At 40.2% G+C, this 27357-nt stretch overlaps 1 long non-coding RNA gene across 1 annotated transcript in view; it reads right to left on the bottom strand.

The window, feature by feature from the left end:
* Positions 1–21822: 21822 nt before the first annotated feature.
* Positions 21823–27357, bottom strand: part of LOC121669948 — a 55237-nt gene continuing 49702 nt past the window's right edge. The window contains exon 2 of the long non-coding RNA XR_006017966.1: positions 21823–22079. This is a non-coding gene — a long non-coding RNA (uncharacterized LOC121669948). The remainder of the gene's footprint in view (positions 22080–27357) is intronic.

Raw genomic sequence — 27357 nt, 5'->3', positions numbered from 1 at the left:
ATTTTTCTGCCTGATAATTCCCTTAAGAGAACTTGTACGTTTGAAAATTTTGCGTTCTCTTGAACTCAGTGTGATTTTTATGCTTCTTGGAGGAGAATCTCTTCAGCTCTACAATACTTATCCTTTCAGGGACACATTTTCCTCCACACTGACGGCACATTAAATTTATTGGAAGCTGCACATCTCAGAGAAAACCGACATGATAAATCTGACTGTGCCGCTGCCCTTTCTGAGAATCTAGAATTTTTTTGCTTATAAGCTCTATTATTTTATAAAAAGTGAGAGGAAGAAAAAGGTATTACTGTATTTTAACCCATTACATTTCCAGAAACTGAAATCTCGTTTCATGCTTTCCTGAAAGAGTAAGAGTCACAGAATAATCTTCCCAGCTGGGCTGGCTTTCAGCAATGAACTTGGCTGACCTTAGAAGAAAAACAAAATTGCATTATGCCAGACAGAGTCCAGATGCCCTGCCTTTTTCCACAACAGCTCTTGTATATAGAAGCTTAAGGACATGAGGCTGTTGAAGGAAATCCTTATGACATATGACATATGATCCTAGGTAAAACCTTAAAATACAGAGGGGGAATGAAGCCACTGCAATTTTTTTTTCACAAGCATATCTTCTGCTCGGTTGATATTGCTATAGTTCCTCTTAAATTGCTACCATTAATTTAGTGAATTAGTCATCAACTATTTACAGCTAGACACAGAAGCATTTGTCATAAACATCAGAAGAAGAGAAGAAAAATAGCTTTTCCTAACACTATTGTGTGTTTAATTTTGCCACATAATGTGTCTGAAGTCATTAGTCACTGGTGTATTTCTTTCTGGAAAGGGCAAAAGATCAGTTATAAAGTTACCCAACAAAATTATAAAGTATACATATTTTCTGCTGCATAACACAAGACAGTCACAACAGGAGATACTGTCTCACATCCTGAATCTGTAAATTTTATCAGAAGACCAGAAAAGTCTGCTTCCTCTAATGTAGTCCTTTTCCCTCTCTTCTGCCTTGTCTTCTTCAGGATGAACATTCCCAGGTGTCTCAGTTTCTCATCACAGAAATGATGCTCCAATCCTTTAAACCTCTTTTTGACTCTCTGATGGACTAAGAGTATGTTCATGTCTCTGTCGTACTGAGACAGCACTCCAGGTGTGCTCAGACTAGTGCTAAGGATGCCCTCCCTCACCTACTGGCCATGCTCTTCCTAAAGTAGCCCAGGGTGCCATTGACTTTCTTTGCCACAGGGGCACATTCCTGGATCATAGCCAACTTTTCTGCCCTGCAGGACTTCCAGGTCCTTCTCTGCAAAGCTGTTATTTTATGCTGTCTACTGTGCACCTTTTTCCTCCACACATACATGGAAGCCAACATAGAAACAAGAGAAAAATTGCCATGGGAGGCATAGGATTATTATAATATTCATAAATCTTGTAGATGCTTTAAGTCACACACAGTTTTTATACCCTCTACTGTGGAAAAAAAAACCAAATAAGTGGTTTCTCATGTATACATTTTGTTGGGACCCAAGCTCAGCACCTCTGGGTAGAGCTGGATGGGGCTCTTTCATCTCTCAGTAGGTAATTTACGATGACGCATGAGTGGTAATTTGCTATCTTAAATAAACATATAAGTGAGTGATGACTGTGGAAACAGGGTATGCAAGTTACAGTTTGCCTGGAGGGATTTAATTTCTCCACTGAACATTCTCATGCAGCATCTGAGCTCTGCAGCCTGGTGATTAATCTTCCTGAACACCAGACTGCTTGTAACAGGTTCTGGAGGTTCCTATCTGGAGTGTGCAGCACTGCTAATTGGAAAATCCACAGAACATCTGACGTGTGTGGTCCTAAATGAGCCTGGCTTATTAATGCCTCTTGCAGTCAGATACACAGAAATATTGTGGGTAAAGCTATTGGATGCACCTAGGAAGAATAATTAATCTTGTAAACAAGCCAGCAGAGGAGTGGGATATAAATCAAGGCATCTGCTACCTTATGTCACCTTAAGTGTAAAGGAAATTTTTGTTGTCTTTGGTTGAATGCTGTGTGATACCTTAGCAAAGCTCATCAGCATGTTTCCAGCAATGTCCAAATACTGTACAACAAAGAAGGAATTAATACCCATGTATATGAAGAAGTAAAAGTTGCAGTGATCAGATGACTGTTTTTACAGACAGATATCAAGAAAAATAGTGTATTCTATCATAATGTAGTACTAAACTATTGTCTAAGTGTATGATAGATGTTCTGCCTGTGGTATGTAGTATCTGGCCGTTGATGGACTGGATTTACCCCTGCTTTTAATCCAAAGAACTACAGAAGGACTCATCTATGCTAAAGGGTATGAGAATAATGCCTCTGACTGCAAAAAAAAGTAGAACTGAATAAGAACATGGTTTGATGTGAGACCATTAACATATTGTAAACAGATTAGGCAGATAAACATAATGATAAAAGTGTACAGAACATGAAAGACACAACTCTGAGTGTCTCCCTTATTGCACTGATGAAATTTAAGCAGGAACCAAGGAGACACTTCGGATTTCTTCCTATACAAGCTTCCCAGAATACACCCCGACAAACCTTGAATTAGGCTCTGGTCAAGTTCCAAGGCATGCTCTGATTCTGATGGAAGGCAAAGTATTTCAGCTTTCCTGTTCAGACAAAACCAGCTGGCATCTGTTGGCTAGTTGAGGCCATAAAGGACTAAGCTACCTGTCATCAGTGCAAGATGGCTGTCAATGACAGTGTTCATATTCAAGCTGTATAAAAAACCCCACTGTGATGCTTTTCAGAAATACTCTGAAAAGTCCCTGAATTCTCACTGCCAGTGTGACAGTGAGCTTTGCTTTAAAGTGCAAAGAGCATTTGCTATCTGCTGAAAGCTGAGAAGCACAGAGGCTGCCAGTGCCACTCCTGCCCCTTGCAAGGAGACCATAGAGCCCCATACCATTATTAAAAAGACTCTTGTTTACTTTGGCTGCTTTAAACCACTAAGCTTTCCTCGCACCCTGTGCGGGGACAGAGTGCAAGGAGACCACATGCTGCTCTGTGCTTCTTCTCACAGCAGCATAACTCAAGCTGTGTTCTTAAGCAGCTCATATCATAATCTTACAAGCTTTATTATCTTTGGCACAGCTATAGAAGAATAAGACAATCTTCAGGAAAAATTCTAAGCCCTCTCCACCTCCAGTCAAATCCATTAGGACTAAACTGCACTAACCTCTAGGCTGGCATTAAGACTGGATGAGAATTTCAAGTGTGATTTAGGTATTGCTTTCTGGGAACTTTTTCTTTATTCTTACTATCTGTCAAACCTCATATAATTCATGGATTTTTTTTAATATAGTGAGCTGAAATGGATGTTATGCATTAATATTTTATCTTGAAATCAAGACAGTAACTGTTTATTATTAAGGTCATGACATAGGCTAAAAGCATTAAATAATATCTGTGAAGTTATTTTAAATTTTGAAACAATTCTTCACAGAGTTAAGCATTATAAGAATTGTTAGAATCTGCAGGCTTTGGAAGAGAGGAATGATTTGTTAATCCAACTCAGCAGATGATTTCTAGAACTTTACAGTGGCAGGATGTACTTTCTCCTTCACAGTCTGGGCCACAGCTTCTTAGTGAAATACAATGACAATTAATCTCTGCTCAGTATTCCCACAGCACATTGTGTTCATTGTCCACTACAGCTCCCATGTGTGACTAAACAGCGTCTGTAGTACCCACTGTAAATGCAAAGTTTTTTGTGATCTCTAAATAGGAATGATGGCACCAAGCCACTCACCTTCTTCCTTTTAAAGCACAAAAACTCCTTCAGAAAACACTAAGTGACAGAAACACCAACCAGCACTGCTGCAAACGATTTTGAGTAGACTGCATTTCCTTTCCATTATCCTGGACCAACACCTCCAGCTCAGATATAAAGCCTTTCTCATCTAGGCCACTCCTATGTCCAGCTCCAGCAAATCACCCTGTCATATCAACAGCTTTCTGCTTGACCACTCACTGGAGTCTCCCAGTCAGGGAAGTTCAATCTTCCAAGCTCCTCTCAGCAGGGATAGGGGCTACAGAAGCCTGAGAGGCAACAAAAATCTTGTCCCAGTAGCACCATGCAATGAGAAGTTTCTAGAAGTGCCCCCTCTTTGAGAGGTGGATTGCACTGTGTCCCCAAACTTTACTTTGCTCTCCTCAATATCAGTATTTCATTTTCCATACTCTTCAGCTACTCTACATTTTGTTGATGTCATGTCAATCTGAACAAGAATTTCTCAAAGTGAGGACATAGCACACAAAGTTCACTGTAGGACTTGCCTTGAACTCAGCCTCATTTATGTTTGATTTTAAAAGCTGGCTTTCTACATTTTTAACAAACCCTGCAATACAAGTTGAAGGTTAGATCCACAGTACGAGTTTAAGCACTTCTAACTGGTGCAGTGCAACTCAGAAGAACAAGGTCAGACATCCTGGCATCCTCAGATAACTAATGGAGAGAATTAGGCACAATTCCAAAGGGTAATACAGAAATATCACATGCCCAATACAGAAAGCAGCCAAGAAATTTTAGTTAATTAATAAGTTTCACCTCCATCCTAGAGATTAGACATGGTCCTTTTGCAGTCTTGAATGAGGTACCCTCTCCTAGCAGAAAGTACCTTGAGATGCTTTCAGGAAGAGGATTTAAATCAGTCCTGAACTGTGTTAAAAATACGTGTTTCTTAGGAGTAGGTCCTCCCCATATGTCTATACAATGTTCTGAGTAAGAAAAACACCCATGAATTCTCTGCAGCTCAGCAGTCAAGATCAGAGCTTTCAAGGCTGAGAAGAGAAATGCAAATATCTTACTTTGTAGCCTGCAGATTATAACATTAACCTGAGCATGGAAGGCTTGGGCTCTGGTTTACAGGGTGACTAATTCCTAGTGGTCTTGCCAAGTAATCTCAGGGTGTCTGGACTATACACATCTGTCAGAGACTGAAATATTATAGTTTATGACTTAAATATTTCCATGAAGGACTTTTAAAACTGTATTACAAAAGCTGCAGAGAGGACTACTGAACCCTGAATGAGGCCCTGACTGAGACCTTACACCACTCACTGATGAAGATAAGATAAAGTAACAACTCAGGGCTGGGGACAGTCACGGAGCACAAGCTTAACACCTCCAAGGTGGAGACCACAGCCCCAGAGCTATCAGCTGCCAGGCTTGCACAGACCCTCCACCAAAGGGTGGGGGGAGAGAGGCTTTGGGTGTGTGTTGGAAACGCCTCTGGTCAGAGGCGCAGCGACCGCCCATCCTGCACTGTGCAGAGGAGCCCAGCTGAGGGGTCCTCACTGTGGGGGGAGAAGCTTATCCACAGCAGAAGGGGTGACATGGCCCACCACAGGGGCTGCCCTCAAAGGGGTCCCCAGACCCTGCACCAGAACACCAGAGATGATGCAACAGACCCTCAGTGTTGCAAGGGACAGTGTGTCAAGCTGGCCCCTGCAAGAGAGATGTGGGTGTTCCCACCTGGCCCAAAGCGTATATTAATCCACGGGATTCTGTACTCTCTGGCGTGTGGTGGTGCAGCATGTGGCGGCATAGCACAGCATGTGGCAGCATGTGGTGGCATGCGGGGGAGCATGGCAGCGTGTGGTGGCATGGCACAGTGTGTGGTGGCATGTGGTGGCATGTGGTGGCATGTGGTGGCATGTGGCAGCGTGTCGTGGCATGGCACAGCGTATGGCAGCGTGTGGTAGCGTGTGGCAGTGTGTGGTGGCGTGTGGTGGTGTGTGGTGGCGTGTGGTGGCGTGTGGTGGCGTGTGGCACCATGGCACAGCGTGTGGCAGCATGTGGTGGAATGTGGTGGAGCATGGCAGCGTATGGCACCATGGCCCAGCGTGTGGTGGCATGTGGTGGCATGTGGCAGTGAGTGGTGGCATGGCTCAGCATGTGATGGCGTGTGGCAGTGTGTGGTGGTGTGGCACAGGGTGTGGCAGCGTGTGGCAGCGTGTGGCAGTGCAGCCATGGCGGTGACAGGGGACCCTCACCACGAGCAGACCAGATGGAGGGGAGCAACGAGACATCGCTGGGACCCTCGGATGGGTGATCTGCTTCCACCTAACCCCTGTCACCTCTCCCTGCCCCCCCAGCCCTCCACGCACACTTCTTTTTCTATTTCTTTCTTTCTTTCTTTTCTGTTTCCTTCTCTTTGTTTCTCTACTATTAAATAAAATGCATCCATTTTTTGGCATCAACATCTAACCTCGTTTGGTTTTAATCTCGTTTCTGGGAATATTTTGAACCTTCTGAGTTCTTTCCGGTTTATGCTCAGAGACTTAGCTTGCTTTGCTTTTCTGGGTTTAAACCACATCGTAACAACATCTTGTAGGGCAGAGTAAATTAAAAAGAAGAGTTCTGTAGATCTTCACAACACCAGCAGGAAAGTCTTCTGCAACTCTAAGCAACACCTGATGTTCTGAAAGTACTTTAGAATTCAATGATATCCCACGGTGGAAAAGTAAACTTCATCATTATCGTGCAAATATTACGGTGTGTTGCTAAGGCTGCATAAAAATACTACCTCTACATCTCTTTTCCAAAGCAGTGATGAAATAGGCTTTACAAACTGAAATACTTGCTTGAAATATGACATAAAAAATTAAATATCTATATTACTCTCATACTTATCAGATGTAAAGAAAAAGATGGATATTTGGACAGTGGCAATTTATTATACTGCCAGTAAGAAAATCTAAAATTGGAAAGCAATAACTGGTTTTCACAGTAGCTCCAGAATTCTTGAGTTAAATTAGCCCTTGATTAAGTCTGCTGCATTCTTTTGGTAAGCAGGATTGCAGGATTGTTCTGCTTAAATTAGAACTTCCTCATTTTATAAGCTTTCAGCCAAAGCACTTAAAAAAATTAAAAAAAAAAAAGCACAATACTGTTGAAAGAGCTGATGTTCTCTTTGTTTGCAAATGCAGTGAATAACTAGTTCACGTGTAGGCTGTAGAACATGTTTTAAATTATCTCTACAGAGGTAAGTAAAGAAGCATTTTTCAGAATAAGTAAATTTACATTAATTCAAAAGCACAAAAATAATGATGCTTATTGCTTTCCTTTTCTCTGCAACCACCATTGATTTTTGATGTGTGTATTAGCAGCATCATGCAGGACACTCTTTTATCTTTTTCTGTCTGGCTTTGCAAAAGCATCTGCACTCCTTAGAGCTCTTCTTCATTCCAGTGCACTCTTCTCTAAGGCAAAAAAATGGCCTATAAAATGTTTTGGAAGTTAATTTTGAACCAGTACCAGAATGGCTCTTAAAAGCAAGCCTTTACTATAAAATCCTGCTTCCAGCTACAATTTGCTGAGGTCTAATGGCCATCTGACAATTAAACACTCTGTACCCAGATATGAAAGAAAGCAGATACACAAAGAACTCTCAGTATTTCTATATCCCAGCTAGCAAAAGCTCCAATTCAAAATGTAGCTCTCCGAGCATATGCCAAAGAATGGAGAGGACAGGTCAGAGGGCCAGTTGTTTGCGTCACCAGAGGTTTCACAAGACAGAATGCATTAAGAATATTTATGAGTTGGATGAGCAGAGTTGCCCGTAATGCAATTGCAGCTCATTTAATTGAGAAAAGGGAATGAAAAATGCCTACCTCAACATGTCTGCTTAAGCCGTCATCTGATTTACTCCATCTGTATCAATACAGGAAGTCAAAGAAGCAAATTGAATTTATGGACCAGTGGAAGATAAACCAATTTTCTCGGAGAAACCCAAGTATCATTGCTCATACCTCAGTCTCCTCTTCTGTTTTCACATCAGTCATTGTACACAGCACTTTTACACAGCAGTAAACCAATTTAAATGATCCATACATGCCAGCTATTGTACTGCTCACACACCATCCCTCCAGTGCAACTTTGCTCTCTGTAGGGCAGCTGAAGCAGCACAAATCACCATGCAGCACCCTGACAAGGGTGAGGGTCCTGGCACAGACATCCCCACTCCCCTCAGGTCTTGGTGGCCTCAGAAGGGAAGTGCCAAGATGCTAGATCCTCATGCTCCCCTCTTCTCATGTAAGTCTGTTCACTTGCAATGAGGTGTCCAGCTGTCAGGACTCAAAAGTGCTCCCATTATACTGCTTAGTACCAATTTAATGACAATCTTGCCCTCCCACCAGCCCAAGTCCTTTTTTTATGGTTGACATAAACATGTGTGCCTTTCAAGGCTACTTGTTTTAAGCAGCTTTTTCAAATATCTCAGTTAATTCCAACTGAAAAGCAACAGTGTGCCAAAGACAAAGCTTTAATGTAAATAGGCATGGATTTGAAAATGCAGCTGACATGCCAGACATTTTTCTAGACTTGGCATTTCTCTGACAGAAAATGCCAGACTTATCAGAACTGAAATGTTCTAGAGAATATGTTGGCAAAACATCCAACTGACTCAGGGATGTTCCCATGGAAATCTGCTTTGTCGCTGGCCCATGTGACCTCACCTCTTTTGTCCCCTCATGTCTCCAATGACCAACATGGTGGGGAGCCAGGGAGCCAGGAATGAATCAGTAAGCACCTCCAGCGCAAAGGAGTTCTATTTCTAGGGAGCCTATGAAGTGGGTTTTGCTTTTTGAAAGACAGTGTTTCACAGTGGTCCATGATGGGAATCTAACCCAGGACCTTCATACCCACAGAAGCTTCCTCCCTTTGGAGCCAGATGCAGGGAACTTTGGGATGCTCAGCTTCTACTACATTTACTGAAAACATGATCTTCTCTGGTGTATCTTCCCATGCTTCTCAGTATAATTTGTTTCATAGTAGGCTTTTGGCTGAAATCCCCCACTATTTGAAATAAATGGACCCAGACAACAAGCACCTCCTTTTGTGGGCAGGGAAGGTTGTCTTGATGACAAGGTCATCAAACAGCCATCTGCTGTAGCCAAAACAAAAGTAATCATGAAGTTGCCTCAGGGACTGGAAAACTTACAAGATCCAGGCTATTTCCTCTTGTTTTGGCCTCTTTTCCCTAGAAAGGGAAATAATGCAGGGATAAAGAGCAGCAGAGTGCACTGCAACTCATATGCTAGTAGGAAGGACATCTGTGAATCTGGGCCAGTCCCTTGTGTTTTCACTCTTGGAAGGAGTTGCTAAAGCAGAGTGTGGGCCAAGTTCCCTAAGAGGTGCTTGGAGAGTTAGAAAAGCCTAATTTGACAAGGTCACCACAAAGCAGACTGACCTAAGCTACTTTGCAGAGGTAGTGTAGACTTTCTAACTGGGGTTCAGCTGACCTTTGGCTGCCAGATGACATCCTGGTTCAGGATGCAGATCCCTATGCTGCCTGCATCTGAAGTTAGACAGAGTGCACCCCACCCACAGCGCTGAGCACTTCGGTATGCATTTTCAAACACATTAAAAGTGGGTTTTCTCCACATGGACATAAGGTCATTCTGTCCTTGGTATGTCGTGGAGGAGTTCCACCAAAATCATTATAGAGGTATGATTCCATGCAATTCTCACTGCTCATTCTCCATTTTTTTCTTAGTCAAGATCAGGTATGCAGGATAGTTATTTTCCTGTTTGACAAAGTGCTTTCAGATCACTTTGGGAGGAGAGCTAGATGCCATCTCCTTGCCCTCAGGAGATTGTGCCTGCCTTCCCCACACAATAATGATACACAGGAATCTTGAGCAGTACTAGTCTGGTCAACAATGGCCACAGATTGGAAAATGTGTATTTGTGCACTCAATTCTAATCCTTTAAGCACAAAACAGCAAATTGCAAAGGGCACACGATTATTTTTGGTGCTCACTTCTTAGTTCCAGGATAAATTACTAAATCACTGAAGTTTACCACCATCAAAACATAAGCTTACAAATGGCAGAAAGTGCTAATACACATGGCTTTCTGGAGTTCATGATTAATGTTGAAGCAGAAAAGCTCCAGGCTGATTTAAATTGGTCCTCATCTTGACAGACATTAACAAAGAAGGGGCTTTCTTTTCTGATTTTTTTTGAGGGGGTGGTGGTATAATTATATAAAGTTTTAATTCAATAACTAGAACTGCCAAACTCAGCGGGAGAAATAACACATAATGACTAGAAGTTAGAGAAGAATGATGCAAAAACCATCAAGGCTGTAGCTGTATCATTTATAAGGACAACACAGCCTGGAGAAAGACTGTGTACATTTTAATACAGTGACCCCAGAAAGTAGACTTATATAGAATTAACAAACAAGCAAGTATAATCTATTGTTTATGACAGGTACAAATATACAGCCTTGGCAACAGAGTTATTTATCTGTGGACGATGGATAGCATGGAAAACACCACCAGCAATAAATGATTTCCCAGTTCAAACAGAGATGTCCACAACCCTAATGTGAAAGGATCACATTTGAAAACAGGTAACATGACTCTGTCTCTATGGCCCTTCTTTCCTGGACACTTATTTACTCATGATCAATCTTACAAATTCAAAATTATAGTTTCTCCACTCATTCTCCATTGCCATCAATGTTCAAATCTGGACTTAAGTGATCTTATTCTTCTGTCCTTAAGTTCACCAGTAAATGTTTGGATTCATCATTTGGGAAATTCAAAATTGGCAGGAAAAAATACCAACACAGCTTCTGTATCATAAGCAGTGATACATATACTCCGTCTGTGATGGTCGTCTTCTTTCAGCAGATCCCATAGCTGTCCCATCTTTGAGGTCTCCTTTGCTTAGAGCTGCCTTTTTAATAGATGAGCCAAACTCTTGTCCTCCCCACACCCTTCTTTATGACTTTCTTCTTGAAACTGGTGTCTTTTATTTGCTATTTAGCAGCTCCACAGACACTTCTCATGTACTTCTTTGTAAGGAAGTCCTGTCCATGGCCAGGTGATAACTGGGGGGCTCTTTATCAGGAAAACAGAGAGACAGTAGATCTGTAAAGAGTTATTTTGTTCAACAAAACAGCCCTTGAGAAAAAAAATAGTAAATTGCTGCTCTATTCCCACATCTCCCATAGTGTGTCCCAAACATGCCAAAATAAGTAAGAAACACATGCTGCTCTCATTCTGCAGAGTAATCAAGGTAGGGCTCTTGAACCTCTGAGTGGACACAGTCACAGAGCAGATACACATAGAAACATTTCTAACCAAGTTAAACTAACTCCAGCAAGTTCTCAGTTTCTCTTGTGCTTCCTTCAAAGTAGGTTGAGCCACTACAGGAAACTTTAGTCACATAAACTGATAGACGGCAAATTGAATCAAAACCAGACCACCCTTAACTTGTTACCACTCCAAAGTGCTCCCACTGATAACAACTTCTCATTTTTTAACAGACTCTGGCTTTTGTTTATTTTGGGGTCACATTTACAAGCAGTCTCAATATTTCTGAACAACTGCCAGTCCAAAATTTTCTTTTCCCTTCTATTTTGGTTGTCTAAGAGTGTTTCATATGTTTGGCTCATTAACTTTATGCCCTCTTGGAAGTGAAGGCAAAAGCTCTGCTTCAAGGCATAATTTGCATGTAGCTGACAGCAGCAATTCATCAGGTTCTTGGACCTTAATATATATAAGAATCTGGGCTTCAGCTTAATTTCTAAATCAAGTAAATCTTCAAAGCCTTTTCAGACAGCATTTTCTAAAAAAAAAAAAATCTTATTAGTTAAAATATTGTAATTGTCAAGGCATCACTGCATTATGTAGGCTATAAACAGGGCTATATGCATTTAAAATCATAAAAGCTTCATTGCTGTAAGGTAACCCACGGCAGAATAATATGTATTGCTTCATACACACATATTCACCCTTTGATATCAGACCTCAAGGTCTACCTGGGGGCAAGTCTGGGAATTCTCATTTGTAAGATATTTCTAAGAAGACTATTAAAAAATTCTATACTTTATGAACATTTAAAATTACATGTGTTGGTTTATTAAATTTATGCTATTACTTTGTATTTTATTTAGGCAACCTTTCTTTTCCAAGAGGTTGAAATCACCTCAAAGATTATTAACCTTTCTAGATAGAACATTAAACATACTAAAAAACCCAAACACCTGAATTGTTCTCCCAGATGAAGTTAGTGGAGGGGTTACCCTTGATTTTGATTCAGGTATATTTTAACTGTTTAGAGCCAAATGCAGCCCAGAGCTGAAGAGGAATATGGAAAACAGAGAACACCACTGTAGAAAAGCAGTCCAGAGACATCTGAGAGTGCTAGGAACTCTTTAACTGTGCAGCTGTCACAACTGCATTTGTGCTTTTGTCCTGTACCAAAGGGGTGCTGATTTCCAAAGTCTCAGTTCAGGCTTAATCCTATTCTGGCAGATTGATTCCGGTCTCAGACCAAGATCCCTCCGCAGCTCAGCTCTGAAGCACTCCCACACCTCCATTCTGTCAGCCCACCAGTTCAGAACACACCAATAGGTTCAGATTTTCCCTGAGGTCAGTGGAGTCAAGACCGCTTTTTGTCCAAGAGTGGTCCTGGTTTCTCCAAAACTCAAAAATTTTACTTTGCTTGATTGTTTATTTTTTTCCTAAATACAGCTTATGCATTGAAGCCTAAGATTTGTGGGACCTGCATTCTTTATTTACCTGAAGTGGTTCAAAATCACCTCAGCTATCAATGAAGGCGTGTTGAAGCTGCGTCTCTATGCTGTGGCCAGACTGACTCTAGCCAGGGCTGTCCTAGGACACTCAACCAGAAAGGGGGCAATCCTAAACACCAGTCACAGCAGCCAGTATCTATCTATTAAAATACACAAACTGTGTCTGGAGCAAGGACTGGAGTCAGCTTTTCATGCCTGCCTGCAGCAGTTGTCACCAGATTACCAAGTGTTTTGTTCCTCCTAACCTTATTCTCCTTTCAGCTCATTTTTAAAGTACACACAGGCCCTTCTCCAGAGAGCAAGCTGAGAACATCCCCACACAAAACAGCCTCCTAGCTGTGGACGTGGCACTTCTGGAAAGTTTTAGCTTGCTACCAGCTCAGCATAGGCTTAGCTGTGTTTGTGGGCAAGGGCTTTGGTCCTGGCCCACATCTTGCAGTTGCAACAGGCCCCAGGACATTTCTGTGATTTCACCATATACCAAGGACTATCATGGCAAATTACAATTATGCCAGTTAGCTGAGGTTCAAGCTTGTGGTCTGAGATGCACAGTGTACATGGCCATGCCTGGATTGATTATGCTAAATTTTAAGAAAACTGTAATCCAAATGTCATTGTTAATCAAACTTTCCCTTCAAAAACATCAAAACAGGACAACTCAATGTTGTAATCAATACACATCTACAATACACTGTTTTATGGACCATTTGCTTGACTGACAGATGCAAAAAGAAAAATTAGGCTGTCTGCTAGTTAATTCAATCCTTGACTAAGTTTTGTGTTGGCTATTTTTCCCCTTATGCAGACATAAACATTGGATTTGTAATGGCCAGTTACAAACCCCATTGTTAAAATTATTAGTACTCTCATGTTTCACCTGTTGCTTTATTTTATCTAAAGAAAACAATATAAATGACAAATAAGGTACTAATAAATTTCAGTTTGAAAGAAGATGAAACTAATATTTGTAGAATTTTTATGTTCTGTAAGGCCTTTTTACTAAGCAATTAGAAAGCCTGAAACCACTGATTTACAGATATTCTTTTCATCAAACATACATTTAGAAAATGTTTGCATCATTTTTATAAGCTTATTTATTTTATGCAATCTAGAACAGGAATTTATCTGATCTTGCAGTTTATTCTTTACTTTAGTCTATAATCTGAAATTACATTAATCTTCTTTGGTAATTTGCTTAAAAGGAAACAAACTGAACTTGCAGGAACCAGTATCACGGCTCCTTGGGAGGACAAAAGTAAAAAGAGATGGAGATGCAGCTTAAGGCACCATAATTAGTTGCTGTTATGAAATTAATTAACATCTGGCTGGCATTGGCAACTACTGACATTATTGTGGTGTCATGTTACATGATGAGTAAGGGGAGAAGAAAATTTCTAGAAGAATGAAGATCTATTTTTCTGGGCCTGTTCCTACCAACTAGAAACATAGGAAGAAAACCACACAATGTATCTCTTGTCCAGTTTATAAATGTTTCTATCTTCGATGATATCTACCTTTTTTTTCCTTACTGTTTTTCTGAGAGTATAAAAACTCCTAAAACTAAACCAAATTTACTCTGTAGTCATGTTTTTGTTTGCACTATACATTCCTTTGCACATCCAATAACACTAGTACAATTAAAGTTTTACTTGCTGCTCAAATCAGCAGTGATTGGATGTATTTTCCCTGCTAGTTCATACACTAACCTTTCAGAAGTCTAGACTCAGCAATGAAAACAAAAGAAGGAGAAAGCTAACCTGATGGAAGGAATCTGTTTTTCACAGAAGCACATTTTTCTGTTTTACTGAATTCAAATCAGTCCTTAAAGCCATCCAGATGTTACAGTTTCAGAGGAGCACTAAAGCAGAAACACTCCAGAGCATTTAAAGTCCAAGAGTAATTAAATGTAAAGGAGGTGGAGCATTTATCAGTAGAATTAGTTCAGTTTTTTTAAACATGAACAGGTCAAACTGAACCATACCAAGCTGTGCTTTTGTATTCCTGTTTTTCCTTAAGTAGCTGCACTATGGTTATAAGTTCATTCTAATTATGCTTTCTGCTTGGTAGCATGCCAAAAGGGCCCTTCTTCATCTACTCTGAAATGTTCCTGTTTCCTTCTGTTCTGCCTCAGTAGCTTCTGAACCTGCCACCTAGGTACACACACAACAGCAGATGCATATAACTACACCCTTTACAGAAAAACTTCTGTCTCCAAGGCAAAAATAGAACAGATTGATGGGATCAGTATTAAACTGGTTCCCTCTAATGAGTTAAAGACTCCCATCTGTTCCATATACTAATGTGGTTGAAGTCTGCAAGGAGAAAAAAAGATCAATACAAATTTATGGGCTCTTCATAAGCATTAAATTAGCAGCAGAAAAATGCAGGGTTGTGTGAAAGGAATGCTCATGATCCTCCACTGAGGCTTGTAAAGCTAACTGAGCACAAAATTATGTAATTATGGTGTTAAATAAGACTTCTAGGGTAAAATATCTAGAGGATTAAAAAATATATATATGTTTGCTACAGCTTTGACAATTAAAAAAGCCTTTTCAAAAGGAAGTCTGCGCCATCCATCAATCTGTTTACTATCAGCTACCCCCTCACTCTCTCCCTTTCTGCTTTTCCAGTTTATCATTTTAATCTTCAGCATTTCCAACTCCCCCATCTAATTCCCTGCTGCTGTGTAATTCCCCAGATCTTTACTTCATCAAGGTATAATTTTTTGGTACACAGAGTCAAAGGTTTGTTACATTTCCCCTTTGGACTTTTGACCCCTTTCAAAGATTTTTTTTTAAAGTCCTAATGATTTACTGTCTCCTCCAGCTGTTAAGCCAGACAGTTCCTTCCAAACTGCAACGTACAAATGGTAGGTATTGAGTCTATTGACATGTAAAAAAAAAAAAAAAATCAAACAGAAAAACTAAAAAAGTCTTCAGTTCCTGCTGAAGTCAACCAAAATACAGGTAAGCAGTCATGCTGGCCCAGATCCCCCCCCAAAATCTAAGTCCTCATTCTTTGCTGTTTCATCCAAGTCTAAGAGCTCTCTACCCAATCTGGTGGTTGTCCTAGACACAGCCACAGAGCCTCTTTCTCTTCATACAGTGGATCTCGCAGAGGGTTTTTTGTGAAGTGACCTGTTTCCAATAGGTGAAGAGTCAATGATGCCATGACCTAGCCTAATCTTTTAATCAGAGCTTCTCCTAGGAGATAGGATACATAGGTCTGAACCTTCTTTGCCTTGAAGGGGAAGTGCTCAAAAGGCAGAAATCCTCCCATCTGTTAGCAAATGCTTCAATCACTGGCGATTTAATCAAAAAGGAACACCATACCTACTTCTTGTATGTTATAAAAAGAAAAAATTGTAGTCATGGCTGCATTTTAAAAAATGTCTGGGAAAACGTGCTATGAATTTAATTAAAAAGCTTATGAAATCAAGCCCTTTGGAGGGATACAGGCAGAAAAAGACCCTTTTCCATCTTCCCAATGGTGACCTGTGAAGTCTCTTTCCTGCTGAGGCCAGGCAGTGAAACAGATGTGAAGAATTGTCAGTCAGCACAGGAGCCATGGCAGATGATTAGGTAGGGGAGCAGGATTTTCTGGATCTAAATGCCTTCTCAATGTCCCTCTACTCAGCAAAAAGGAAAGGTTGCTGTACTGCAATAGTCTTTCTTGGTAATGAGTCAAAAGTACTTTTATGAATATAGCTTCAAGTATTGCTCCGAGGTGTCAGGGGCATAAATAGAATTTTATATCATAATACTATAATTAGAATGTTTTCAGGAGTCAGTATGTTGCCTGTTTTTACAGAACTACATAATTCTCAACACAAAGGACTACTTTCCATGTGCAGCTACAGCAACAAACGTGAACAAAAACATTGCTTTTTGGGGATCATGTAAGTTTAGTGACAGGCTTTATTTTCTGTTTGTTAGTAAGTTGCTGATAAATAGTGCTAGCCTTTACTGTAGTCTAGTTAGCATTGGCACTGAAGACCAACATACAGATTAAAATCAACACTGAGAGTAAACATCAACTATGCATCTACAACTTGGAAGTTAAGGAAGGCAGCTTCTCTAAATTAGAAACAAAGCAGTGTTTAGTTGTCATTGTTTGAAATTTGGTCAATTTTTAAAGTTGGTTCTGCCTACAGAGGTGGCAGAATGGCTGCGGCTTGATTTGTAACAAGACCTTTTTTAGGTTTGGGGCTTTTCAACTGAATCCATTTCTTTTCTCCTTCTCTGCTTTGGAAGAAAGTACTAGGGACCTTTATCTATTCTTCCAGGTTTTCAGATTGCAGAGAAAAAAAATTATATGTACAGCTCCAGTGAGATCCCCGCTAACAATCTGCATTACCTGCGGAGAAGTTAGAGTAGGAATTCAGAGAATAAGTAAAACAAAACCTATAAGGTCATCAGAAAAACACTGCTGAAAAGCCTCAGTGTTCAGAAGCCTTTCATCCTTTCAGATACTCGACATGAGTGAAGTTCAGTCTGGCTAAGAATCACCATTACTTGTATAAGAACTTTATCAACATTTCCCAGATGCACACTAATACCCCATGGCTATAAGCAGTCTAAAGTTTTCTGCTGCTAAAAGACGAGTAAGTGAATGAGTCCTGGTGAGCAGAGGCAGAGGGAAGAGTGGAAAGCTTCCACATTCTGTTTTGAGCCACTACATGTGTCAGTATTTCTATTATGAGTAATGACTCAGAGCCAAAGGAGATAACTGCAAAACATATCATCAAAATCAAATTACAAGGTGAACATAATTTGTTTCTGGGTACGGACATAATTCCCATGTTCTGGTTTGCTGGGAAGCTCTTTGAATCAAGACATTCAGACTCTGTATTGAAATGTATTTAAAACCTTGAGTTGATGCTTAGAGATCTCTGACCAAGTTCAGAAACATTTGTCCATGTGTTTAATTAACTCTATAAAACTCAGGGAACTACTGTCATTCTCCTTGCAACCATTGCACATCAGTTCTGACCGAGCTGTTCCCATAGCTGAGATCCTAGGTCCCTGTCCCTGTTCAGGTCTTCTCAACTGGGCCAAGATCTGAGCTAAGACCTTCAGCCAGGTTAGCAGGCTGCACACCAACCCAGCAGAGAAGCTCTGCTGAGTTGCCGCATCCAAGCAGGCTCTTCCTGAAAGCACCACAGCTCATTCCAACCTGATTTAAAGGTCTTCCTCCCTCCAGACTGTTTCATATGCATGCATCTTCCTTCATGTCCTGTTGAGGTTTAGGAATGTTCCAACTGCTTTTGTTAGGTCTTGTCACCCCATTAAAATTACTGGATAATAACAGAGTTACAAGGTGCTGAACAAGCTGGTTTGCATATAAGCTCCAGGAGTGCTGCACAGGCTAGCCCAGGCCTTGGCTACCTGGTTCTCTTGTGCCTCCACCTGTGCTTCCTCCCCATTCGCCCTCACCAGAGCTGGACTAAGCCCTCTGCCCAGTCTTTTCACTACAGTTTTCTTCTTTTCCCCTTCCCAGCCTCAAGTGGCAGCAATCTTCCTTTTCCTCATGAAGCCATCAGAGCAGAGTTGGTGAACAAGCAGGGTCACGTGGGAATGGGTGAGTGGATGAGGGGGACAGCCAATGCAGATGCAGCAATTCCCATACTTCAGGGAAGGTGGACAAACTCCTGCTGTCATTCTGCTCCACCATGGGGTGAAGCTTCTATCAGGAAATATCTACGGCCCCTCTTGCCATCCAAATGAGATAGAGGAGTGACAGAGACCCAAAAAAGGGGAGAGGTTCATGTCCCAAGTCATGTATCCGAAAATGTGCAGATTCCTTGACTAAAAGGTCTAATAATATTGAAATACTAACTAGTGTGTGATAATACCATTATCAGCACAGTCAATGCTGCTGACAGTATCCTTGTTCACTAAAACAGGACATCTTTAAATATCTCATCAATCCTTGATTCAGAAGGAACCATTGATCTTTTAGTTTAAACCTTGGAACTAGAATTTCACCTATTGTACTCCATATTATCCCCGAACTTTGGCTGAATCTGAATCAAGTATTTCAGAAATATGTCCAGCCAAGTTTCTTAAAGTTCTAAAGTTCTAGCAGTGGGAATACATCACATCTACCTTGAATTGCTTCAGGAGATAGGCATATTCACCATTTAAAACATCTGCAACTTGTTTAAAATTTTTATTTCCTAGCAAAGATCCCAGTCCTGAGTTTTCTGTTGTTGCATTAAAGAGCTGTTGCTTTTCTGAAGCTTTTCCTCCATGTAGGAAGTATTTCCTATCTGTAGGCAATGAGGAAATCACATCTGCAACTTGAATAATTTAAGGTCATTTGTTCAGGTTTCTACCTGTTCTCCAGACTACAGCTTAGACTCTTTCAAAACTTTTTCAGCTTTTCAGAAGAATTCTTAAAATTAGGACTTCAAAGCTGAAGTGTTCCCGTGATGGCCTTGCCATCACACAGATGCCCTGCCTCTCCTCCTACCTGTGCCTTTGCTGATACCTCCCAGGTCACATTAGCTCTTTGGCTAACTACCTCAATGGAAATGCCTATCCTGTTAGTTCTACCTTCCTCTTAAGATCTTTTCAATGTCAGCACAGCAGTGTCCTATCTCAAAAGCAGGACCTACATTCTTTGTTTCAAAATCCAGTCTACAGTTGTCTTCAAAGGCCCATAACTCAGATCAACCCACTTACAGAATAATCCAACTCATTCCATATGACTAGCTTGTCCCTCTCTTTATTTACTTACCCAGTAGGTTGAGATCATCTGCAAATCTTGCAAGTGATAATTTTCTATTGTCTCCCAGTTGATTGATAGACATATTAAGAATCCCTTTAATTTACTCACGAGGTACATGTTTGATAAGAAAAAGCACATTTACAGGGAAGATTAGCAGGAAGAAAGACTGACATCTGCCATCCAAACAAGTATTTTGATGTTTAGTGCACAAGAGAGGACCAACACAGAATAAAGACAACAAAATATTTTAAATTCCAAGTCCCTCCACCCACCATGCATAACTCCTCTACATCAGTTCCTCATTCAGAAAAAGCTTTTTGTCTTCACAAGCTACATATTCTTATTCTTTATTTGAGACAATGCCAATTTCAAAGCAGCAGCTCCATTCCATCTTCTTTAAACACAATGGAAACTTTCCAGGTCATGCATTAGATGCAGGATGAGATTCATGAGATCCTTTACTCTTTATTGTAGTTTTCCAACTGTATATTTATAAAGCATGTAATAAATTTCAAAGTTGATTGTTTAAGCAGGACAATTTTGATATCTCTGGTCCCAGACAGAGGTCCTGAGACTTTCAAAAATTTAAAGCAGGAAATATATACAGGCAAATTCAAAGGCAGCTAATCTGCCTTTGTCATTTTTATTGTTGTGTTCAGCTAGTACACAGAAAGCTTGAAAAGCAGTTGATTAGATCAAACAGATCAGCCCTGGAAGCAACAGGCAATTGCCACTGTCCCAGACACACAGCTAACCATGCTGACCATTGAAAGTCTAAAAGTGATAAGCCCTTGAAAAAATCATTTTTCAGTCTTCCACCCTCCACATTTCTCCATGGGGCAAGCCAGCCTCTATGAGGTTACCCTGAAAGTAAAACAAAAACATGGCAATGATTCAGGGATGCTGATGCAGAAACACATGATTCATCCCTGAAGGGAGAAATCAGACTCCAAGCTTATAAAACAAGCAAGCTGCTTCTCTCATGGGCTTGCAAAAAGAGAAATAGGGGGATCAAAAGAAACCTCAGATGTTCAGTGCCACTAAGGGATAATTCATGAGACCTTAGGACTATATTCTGCTAGGAGAATATACTCTACACTACACAGCAGAATCACAGTACGCTACTACTCATATGGAAAGAAATCAGCTAGTCAATCAAAAGCCAGCATGGTTATGTATTTTATTCCCCTTCCCTGAGCTGAAAGTATTCAAAACACTTTCTTTCCCCCATCTGAGTTTTGTATCAATATTCGCAAATGACCTGAGGAAAAATAAGTGAAGTTATAGAAATGTTTTAAGTAAATAAAATAGTGAAATGAATCCTTGCAGTGAGTGGCAGGGAAGTTAGAATGAATACAGAATGCAAAAGTTACTAGAATACTGGCAAACAGAAGGAAATAATTATGATCAAACAGTGAAAAAGACTCCCAGTAGCACACATAGTAATAAAACCATTTACAGATTACTAAGAAAACATTCCCTGACCATAATTGAGGGCATCTATCATTTTGTGGGTGCAAAATTTGGAATATCTGCAGCAAAACCTTAAGGGGGCAGAGTTCAATCTCTTTCTAGTTGAATGCAGTCTCAAAGTACTACCTGTTCCTGTTAGAAGCTGCTGGGAAAGCAAAAACACATTGCAAGCTTTCTCTTTTCCAAGAGAATGTTTCAATCATGGTTGGTAGCTCTCTATTTTGAAATTCTATATTTAAAGTAAACCATTAATTTACATTGTCTTATATTTCTGCTCTCCTGGCATTATAGATTTGTGTTTGGAGTGAAAAGTGGGAATTGGGTTTGCATATTTTTATGCTTGTTACTTTACACAGGCTTCTCTCTGTAATACATGATAGCTCTGGTCCTCAGTGGCCTTATGTTGCTCTCACACGTGTGCCCAGAAGTGCTAGAGAATTGCCACGTTGTGTGTGAGAAAGATGGTTAAATCTACTCATTGCCCTACAGAGCAGGAGATATAATTTATCATCTGGAATACAGTTGAGTTGCTAGGATCACTATCTGTTCTAAACATAAAGCACATAGCTTCACCCTTGGCACACATTCCTCCATCTCTCCTGGAGATAATGTTTTTTTACAAATCAGAGCAGGAATGGTGGGAACTCCATTTGTATATCAAGCATAGGATTCAGTCAGCCAACCTCATGTCCCTTGCTCAACTTTGAGAAATCACCAGTGATTAAGAACCATTTTTGCACAGACATGTGGGAGTAGCTGTTTACAATCTCACTCTGAAGCAACTCAGTTTCCAGTCTGGGTTTCTTTCTCAAAGGCATTATAGAAATTGCAAGTGTCAGAGGTTTGAACTGGCACAGAAAAAAAAATTCATTAAGTAATTTTTTCATTTATTATTCTGTCATAGATGAGAATAGCAGTAACACATTTGTTGCATAATATATAGTTGAGACACTCTTCTGTCAACTGTTTTACTACAAACAGTTTGAAAGCAAGTTAAAGAACGAAATGCATACTAACAGAGAAATGCTTTAATCGGAGATTGTAAAACAAAACAGAATAGCGGATGAACCAGGTCCTGTTCATCTGTAAGGGCAGCAGTTATGCCATCAGCTGTACCTCACTAGAATTTGTTCAGGGCAATGGGGAGTTTCATGTGAAAAATCAATGGTTCAATCTTCTCCTGTAAACATCAGGTAGCATAGCTGTCTGCAGCATTCTGGCAGATTCAGGACAAGATGGATGAGATTCTTTCTCTGAAATTTTCTCTCTGAAAGCAGAAAAATGACCAGAGGGTGGCATATTAAAAACAGCACAGTCTTTAAAAAAAAACTGTCTAGAACAATTAGAAAAGCCAAGTACATTGTTTACTTTTTTCCTAATGCAAACTGATAGCCACTCCCCAGTGTGATTTGTCTCATCCAAGCTCAAAAAACTATCAAGTAAAGCAGCAACAAACACAAGCTCCAGCAGAGATGAGCTGCCTCATAATAACATACCACTAAGGCAGCTCTTTGCAAGCAAGTATCAACCCTCTGGCTTCCACGGCAAAGGAGGTAACCCTGGCCCTTCCTAAGGAACTGGGGCAGATCATCATACGAGCAGGTATAGACTGCTGGGTACAAAGAGAGACAGTGGCATTGATTTGAGTGTTCAAGCACTGACTATCACTCCATTCCTACCGAAAGGTGGAAACCCCTGAAGAAGTCACTGACTGCTCTAGGGGCACTGTGAGAGCTCTGGACATCACATGGTCTCACAGGTTCCCTGTGTGTGACATCCTTTGGTACTAGTAACAAGGTGCAGGAAGTGTTAAGTCTCAGTTAAACTCCCATGTAGGTGGAAAAGAGGGTGATGACCCCAGCTCTAGCCATAGTCAAGCAGATGAAGTGGTCAGTGCTGTGACTGACTTATCAAATCTTCTCAAAGAGATATCCTTTTTAGACTGTGACCCTTCCCTTGCAGCATAAAGATGATAGATGGTCATCTGCCTGTTACATCCTCTTTGTCTAAGATGTGCTATATAATTACTTCAGATTGATTTATATACAGGTAATGGATTACAACTCTGGAGCCACTCTTCCCCTTCTATTTCTATTTAATGTCTAAACATTTCTTACAGTATGTTTCCAATTTAATTGAGAAAAAAAAAGGCAGGAAGAAAGTTACTTTTGCTCAAACTTTATAGTACATTACTGCATAATTTAGATGCAAACTGGAGATTTATTTATAAATTGCAGGCACAACAGCACCTTTCTTCAGTCTATACAAAACTACAAGGTATGACTCACGATTAAGTCATGGCTCACAGACATAAGAGAAATGCTTAAATGCCTTATCCTGTGCTCAGAAACGTTCTACAGTCATTGTGCTCAGTGCACCAGCAAGGTCATATACTTTGCAGCCAGACAAGAGTATTGCAGACTGCCTGAAACATCATCTGTACCCTCTTCTCACTCTGGGAAATGGAAAGGGAGTCTTCCAAAATAGCATTGCCCTCCAGGCTGTATGCAGAGGTCAATACACAACAATGAACTTAAAGACATTGCATCTTTTAATTTGGCCATTGAATACTTCATAAAGGTATTGCCCAAAAAGTCTTGTGTCTCAAAACCATATGTGGTTTAGATGCCCATGGGAATTCTGTGTAGGGGATAAATAAGAAGTGGAGATTTGACCCTTTATGGAGTAGCAGAGTGTAGCAGAGATGAGTCAGCCTGTAAGGAACTGATACAACTCTGCATTCAAGGTTGACATAATGAAATTACAGAGTACATTTGAAAGTAATCAGAAGGCAACTCCAATGTTCATTTGGCACAAGATACTCTCTTATCAAAAGAATCAAACTTTGAGAGCCCTAAATAGACTTCTCACATTTCTGTGCAGCCTCAGTTTAATACTCTAAATTGCCCTACAATGGCAATGTAATCAAATAAATAAAGCTTATTCTCTAATGCAATTTACCAAAAAACAAGTTCCATAACAGCTTCTGCACTACAAGAGTATCCAAGTACATGGCTCATCTTCTGAACCTGCATGTGACTTTGAGTCACTGTCTTCATGTCAAAAATGGAGAAAGGAAATTCATACTGACTTGCAAATTAGAAAAAAATTAGTACCAAAAGCATAATGCCTGCGTATCTATGGAAGCCTTTCACCAAACAATATTAATATACATGTAAGTGTATAGGGGCAGAAAACACACAGGTGGCTGGGAATTTTTTTACAAAAAGGCAATTCAGTACAAGGTAACTTGAACCTGCTAAGTTTCTTTATTTCTCATGGTGCAAACATAGGAATTGTCATACCACTAATAACTATAGACCCATTTAGCACACAGCTTTTAAGTTCAGCCTAAGCAGTTTGTATTACTTTCCAACCAGCTGCTGATATGATGTATGCTTTCAAGGCACCATCCATACCAGGCTATACATACACAACATATTCAACACAAGCAATTGAACTTACTTCTTATGCTTCACATCCTGGCTAAAGAAGTGACAAGGGACTTTTCAAGTAATCTGAAGACAGCATTATGGACAGTGTGACCTAATTCCACAAGAGCCTGATATGATAAAAATGAAATGCTCTCTCTAGCAGGGGCTAAGAAACTGTTCCAGTTTTCTACCCTGCACCTCAGTACCACCAGCATCAATATCAATATCTGAGCTGCTCTCCTCTCATAGCCAGCGGAAAAAAGCAGAAGCTCAGGATTCATCTCTTCTTAAAGACATCTCCTCAGGCTTTTCTGAGGTGAGCAGTGCTCAGCAAGAGGTTGGACTAACTGACTTCCACAAGTGCCTACCAACCCAATTTTTTCTACTACTCCACCTAAAACCCAGATGCCTATTTTTCATCACAAAAGCATTTTGTTCCTGAACTAATGCAGCTCCTCACCAACACTAATGAAAGATGCAATGTCCTGATAAGAAAATGAGATAAAACCTCTTTTTCCTGCTAGTAGGAGACAGTATATAAGAAGCCATTAAATCTTTCACAGTAGTAAAGAGTTGAATTACTCCATCTATTGTGGAACATAACTTAGAAGAATTATCTTGTTCTACAGAAGGATATCCATACAGTGTCAACACTCTTCTGGTCTGGACATTTAATGAGGAATCAGGTGAGGAACATAGAAGTTACATGCACATGCTGTAACCCTTATTGTCCTAAGCATTCCATGTGGTACTTTCTTTGGAAGGCCCAATCTCTTTTCCTCCATAGGAGTTGTAAAAATTAAGCCTGTAGATTTGAACTAGAACTGCATAAGGTAAACATCTGCCTGTTTCTTCTTAAATGTAAGATAGATGATTTATTTCATCTAAACCTTAACTATGTACGTCTACATGAGTTGTCCTGAGCTCCTTATGCTTTAATTAACAAGAGAGGCACAAGGCAATGGTGGCTTACCACACATACTTTTGTTATTTGCTGTTTAAGCCCAGACAGCAGGTCAGCCCCCAGCCCCACAGTGGGTTGTGTGAAAGAATCAGAAGGTAAAAGAGGGAAAAATCATGAGTTGAGATACAACATGAGTTGAGAACAGGGAAAGCAAAAGCTGCACATGTCAGCAAAGCAGAACAAGGAATTTAACCACCACTTCCCATGAGCAGGCAGGTGTTCAGCCATCTCCAGGAAAGCCTGGCTCCATCACATGCAACAGTGACTTGGGAAGCAAACACCATTATTCCAAATGTTCTACCCTTCCTTCTTCTTCCCACAGCTTTATATGCTGAGCACAACATCATATGGTATGGAATGTCCCTCTGGTCACTTGGGGCCAGCTCCCTTCCAGTGTCTCCTACCAACTCCTTGTGCACCCCCAGCCCCTGCACTGGTGGGGTGAGAGGCAGAAAAGGCCTTGACATTGTGAAACCCTGCTCAGCCATAGCTAAAACATGCTTTCTGTTATCAACACTGTTTCCAGCAGGAATCTAAAACACAGCCCCTTTGTACCTACTATGAAGAAAATTAACTCTGCCCCAAGGAAAACAAACACACACCTAGTTTGGAAAGGAGTCTTCTCTACAGAAGAAGTTTGTTTCTTTCCATTTACAGGAGTCAGAGTTTCCTTGGGTAGTGAAAAGATAAAGAAAAAGCTGTACATCTAAATAGAGTACAAAGGAACACCAGCTGATGAGCCTGGACATGTCCTGCACACACTAACTGCCATAGCAGGGGCAGTCACTATTAAAGTGCCTTCCTTGCAAAGGCCGTCACTGAAAAAGCAAATTCCCTCTTCAAGGGAATATAAATTTAGTAATGTTTGATTTCTGGTTTAGGCTGGAGTTCTGTGTGCAGATGTGGAAAGAATAAGATTACTGTTACTTTAAAAAGCCATAATTTTTACTAAAGACTTGGTAGTTTTAAGGTGCATTTAAGCCTCAGTTTACCATTGCTTATCAAGTTGTTGCCCAGAACATATTTACATAAAGAAGTGGAGTTTTCAGGGGTTTTTTTAAATGCATTAATGCTGCTTTGACTTTCCATGTTCCATGCTGGCACTTTATTTCATAAAATGACACTTAATTTTCACTGATGTCTTTTTATAAGCATGGCAATAAAACAAACAATTTGGCGTTGGACTTGAGTCACAAATGTGTATTATGTCTCAAATACACCCTTGTGACTTTCTTGTCTGGAGAAAAGAAGTCCTGGGGGGAACCTAATAGCAATTTTCCTATAGTTAAGAGAAGATGAGAGACAGAGTGAGGCTCATTAATGAGGGAATGTAGGAGAACAAATGACAGTAATCACAAATTGAAACAGAGGAAGACCTAACTGGATATAAGGAAAAAAATAATACAATGACATTTCAAGCTTTCAGTCACTACACAGAATACCATTTTTGAATGCCCTAATGACAAAGAGGTCTTGAAATTCCTACATGGGAGGAGTTGTTTTCTGGCTCACCAGTACCTGAAAACCATGTATTCCCTTTCTCCATCCATGGAATTTCTCTTAGGAAGGTTCAAAATGCATCACAAGAATTTATTATTATATTTACAAATGTGCTGTGTCTTTTTTCTGCTAAGAAAAAGAAGAAAACCACAGTTTCCACAATAAAATTATTCCTCTTTGAAAGGGAAAATCCCATATAAAATAAAGTCGGTTCTGTAATCCAGGTAATTTGATGATAAAAATGCCTTCACTCCACGAGTAAATGTCTAAAGGAGAGCAGCAGACTTTCTGCTGCTTTTATTGATTTTGGGCTTTGCTGTGCACTGTCTAGTTGTACACAGTGTCAGCTTTTCATTTTATCTTTTCCCTGTGCTAATCTAGTGGAAGACATTGTACAAGTTAGAATTGAGATCCTTAAGATTAAGATTCATAGTTATGGGCTTTTCCAGTGTCTTTAAGTAATTTAATAAAGCAGTGTATCTGTCAGATTGATGGACGTTGTTCAGATAAGTTCAGCTTTTGAAGATACACCAGACTAATTTCTCCAAGTGAAGACTACATGCTGCACAGAAGAAGAAGAAGAAGAAGAAGAAGAAAGAAAGTAATATTCATAGATATTTCAGGAAGGCAAAAATTGGACTGTGAGA

This window comes from Corvus kubaryi, unplaced genomic scaffold, assembly GCF_017639235.1.
Source record: "Corvus kubaryi isolate FWS band 111438036 unplaced genomic scaffold, C.kubaryi_AGA036_p1.0 133, whole genome shotgun sequence".
Taxonomy (NCBI): domain Eukaryota; kingdom Metazoa; phylum Chordata; class Aves; order Passeriformes; family Corvidae; genus Corvus; species Corvus kubaryi.
Note: the sequence above shows the minus strand (reverse complement) of the source record. Positions and strands in the feature narration are given on the sequence as shown.